Here is a 3,886-nt window from a genome sequence, read left to right as displayed (position 1 = left end):
GATTGCACCGAAGCTTCACTTTGATCCAATTTCCCATCCTCAGCATGCATGAGGTGACTGTGGAAAAGAAAAAACTCACTTTTAACAAAAGAACCAGAACCAGGAAGGACGGCCGGCCATCTGCCTCTAACCAGCAGGGGGTTTGAGAGGATAGGAAAGAGGGGACAACAAACACCATAACACCAGACCAGGGATACCTGCTGAGAAAGAGAAATACAAGTTAATGACAACAATAATGTTGTGTGTATATGGAGAGTAAAGAGAGCAGAGTGAGGGGATGTGCATCACGGGAGGTCCCAAATCAGTCTAAGCCTGTGTGAATCACCCATTGTGAGCAAGATTATTGTGTACGAGTAGCCTACCCAGCTAATATTTCTGTCACCTCAGAACAGTTGAAAAAAAATTCTAACAAGCAACTTGAAACCATGACAGTTAAGTGTTGTTACCACTATGATCATTCAGTTGGAAAAAGTTTAGTTTGAAACATCTAACCTGCCACTTAGTCAGAAAACTAACTACAACATAAATCAAAAACTGAATGATAAATTCAAGAGTTTAATAATTTCCACTCAAACTTCTCAATAAATTTCCATGATAAATGATTTACTTTACGAGTATCCTGGAATTACAGCCTTTGGAAAAATGTGTATTTAAGGCACTTGCGTGAAAGTTCTCCTTCAACAAATGAGTGTGACATTATGAAGCTATAAATCCTCATGACTGGATTTCACTTGGGAAAAAAAAATGATGGATCTCGTTCACAAATTACAGGAAAGCCTAAACTCCACTAGTGAGAGTTGGAAAATGTTTTTCAGTTTGAATAAAATTAGGATAATTAATGATAATGTTGGTAAAGACTGATGATGTGTACACCAAATTGAACTATTAGACACACAAGCTGATTCAATGCCTCCCCTCTTGCATGAACTCACTTCTCAGATTTTTGCAAACATACTTCAACACCCACATGCAGCTAAAGAAGAGGTTGTTTCTGGAGACCTCATTGAGATGGATCCCTCGTCTCTTCCCTTTCTCTTAGGATTTTGTCAGCAGGCTCATCACATACGTCGTTGCTAACAAAGACATCTGCACTCTGCTGAACATAAATTGCTGGGCTCTTATAATTTCACTCGGGTGCCATCCTTGTGGTTTTTCGATGTCACGTTTTTGTCTTTATTTTTCTTTCCAAATGGTTTTTGGTTCTAAATTTTCTTTGCTTTAATTTTCTTTGTCTCGTTCTCTTTGTCGATGTTTTTTCTTCTTCTAATCTAATTTGCATGACTACTCAGCTGAAACAGTATAAACAAATCATTATAAAGGATGTCAAACACCACTGCACAACAGTATTAGACATAATACATTTAATATGTAATTTATTCCAAAAGTAAAAACGTGTAAACAGATCAATCAAAAGTTCTAAAATCATGTTTTTCTTTCTCTCTCTTTATGCTTTCCTCATATGCAGACAAATGCTTTGGTATACACCTACTCATATTTGAGACAGAAGTTTAAGTGGGAGTATTTCTTCCTCTTACAGAATCTAAATGTTGAAGAGGTCACTCATTGTTCCCATATTGTGGGTGTACGGACGTCTTTTGAGACAGCAACTGAGATTAATAAGGCTATAAAAATGAACTTGACTGGCAAATGTGTGTCTCGTTGTTGATAAGATAAGGAAAAAGGTGCAAAGGGTTTCAAGGTATTTTGATAGAATAGAGAGATGATGAAGGACACTCAGTGGAAATTAGATGGCGTCCCTCTTAGGACTGTGATGTTGAAAAAAAAAAAATACTGTAATATACTGTGAACAGAGTTGCTTTCTGGGGATGATTTCAGATTCACCAGCAGGGGGATCTGCATAAACAGAACACCACCTTATTTCTCAAGGACACACATTGTGACATCTGGAAGCAAAGTCATGGATTTTCTTTTTGAAGAGTATCCCACATGTTACATGCACAGCTTATTGTAATTTGAAATAGACTTTACCTGTTTGATGATATAGAAGTTAGCATGCAGCACTCTCAATTGCTTCAATTAACTAGACATTCTATGGCCCAAGAGTTAAGGTGACCTGTTCAAGATATCTGTAATTAATAAAATCAGTTGTGTTCTTTTAAGGAAATAAGTTTCCAACTCTTAATTTAGAATTTTGGGTGGAAAAGAGTAAATATTTGTACCTCAAATAACTTTAAGTCTTAACACAGTATCAGTAAAAAAGGGTGGGTAAAAAAAAAAAAGGTTGCCATGAGATGGTAAATTGGTATTGAAAGCAAATCTTTTTGTTTTTGTTCTATGCTGCAATTTTGCTTTCAAATTTGGTATTTTAACAGGGGTAGATGGGTATTTACTCACTTTTGGGACATATAATGTTTAAAGCAATGGATACAGTCATCCACTGTTAGATGTGAAGCCAACATGGAAGTGCCATAAAGTGCAGCACTGGTGAAGGCCGCTAAGTGCTAAAACAAGCTGTGGTTCTAAGACTCCTATCTAAAAAGTGATACGTGACATTCAATGATGATGAGAGCCTGGTAACACCTTATTCACACAGCTGCAGGTTGTCTGCATTACAGAATGTAGCTGTTCATCTAGAAAGTGTTCAGTTAACAAAGTAATGGCATAACAGTACTATCTTCCTTCATAAAAGTAACTGTAAAAACCCCATGACGTCTGTTCATTATTTTCATTACTTAAGCTATAAGCATTTACTAGTGAAAAACAGCAAATAAGAACAAAAAGGTTTAAGAAATAAAACAAATTGAAATAGTAAAAAAGAAAAACAGTTTTTACTTACATTTCCCTTGTCTGAAGTTAAGCCATGGAAAACTGGACCCTGTTCCTTTTTTTTTTTTTTTTTTTTCTTTTTGTCCTGTCCAGCATTATGGCAGCAGAATTGTAATCTGAATACGTTTATGCTAAACACATTTGCTATGCCAAGGGAAGCTTTATGAATGTAAAGCTCCCCTTGACGCCCATCAACTCCTCATTTTTATTTATTTATTTTTGTTACAATATTTAACATGATATGATAATAGTGCCGAACCGGACCGGGGGACAGAGAGAGAGGGAAAGCGAAGAAGAGAAAAAAAGAACAGAAACATGAAGAGACAAACATAAAAAACAATGAAAAATCCGACAACCAGCTGCGACACCTGTAAAAACAAAACTGAAGAAGATTCACGGCTTTTGTGGGGAATCCGACCTTAGAAGCACCAGGAGCACCTGTAAGCAGACAAGCAGAGAACAAACACACAAACAAAAAAAACTAAAAAACACAAGCAGCAGCAATCTCATATAATACACAGGTGACCTTAAACCACAGGACAGCACAACAACTGCTTAGTGAGCATGCTACTGGGCTAATGAATGTGTGTGTGTGAGTGTGAGTGTGTGTGTGTGCATGAACATGCAATACACATAGATGGTCCCACATAATAACCATGCTTAAATATCAGTGTATAGTGTCACAATCCCCCCCCCCCCCCCCCCAGCAATCAGAAGCAGGCCGAGAGGGCCCCCAGACCCAGGCCACCAACAGTCCCCAAGGAGCACAGAACCCGGGAAGCCCACCATAGGGACAACCACGCATCCCCCCAAAAGACAGCAGAGGAAGCTCCCGGACAGAGCCCCCCCGGCGACCAGAGGCGGCAGCCTACCAGCCGCGCCAGGCCCCCGCCACCCAGACATGGGCCGCGCACCGGAACCGGTCCCCGTGAGCCCGAGCGCCACCAAAACCCCCCGGCAGGGGCCCCGCCCAACACCCGAGAGGGCCAGGCGCCCCAGACAGCCAACTGCAGTGGGCCAGCACCTGCCCCAGTGCCCCTGGGTAAGCACCCCGGGAGTCAAGACGTGCCCACAGGTGGGTGAGGCCGCGAGCAGCGGG

This window comes from Odontesthes bonariensis, chromosome 7 (genome assembly GCF_027942865.1).
Source record: "Odontesthes bonariensis isolate fOdoBon6 chromosome 7, fOdoBon6.hap1, whole genome shotgun sequence".
Classification (NCBI taxonomy): Eukaryota; Metazoa; Chordata; class Actinopteri; order Atheriniformes; family Atherinopsidae; genus Odontesthes; species Odontesthes bonariensis.
The sequence above is the reverse complement of the archived record's forward strand: the minus strand, read 5'-3'. Positions refer to the sequence as shown.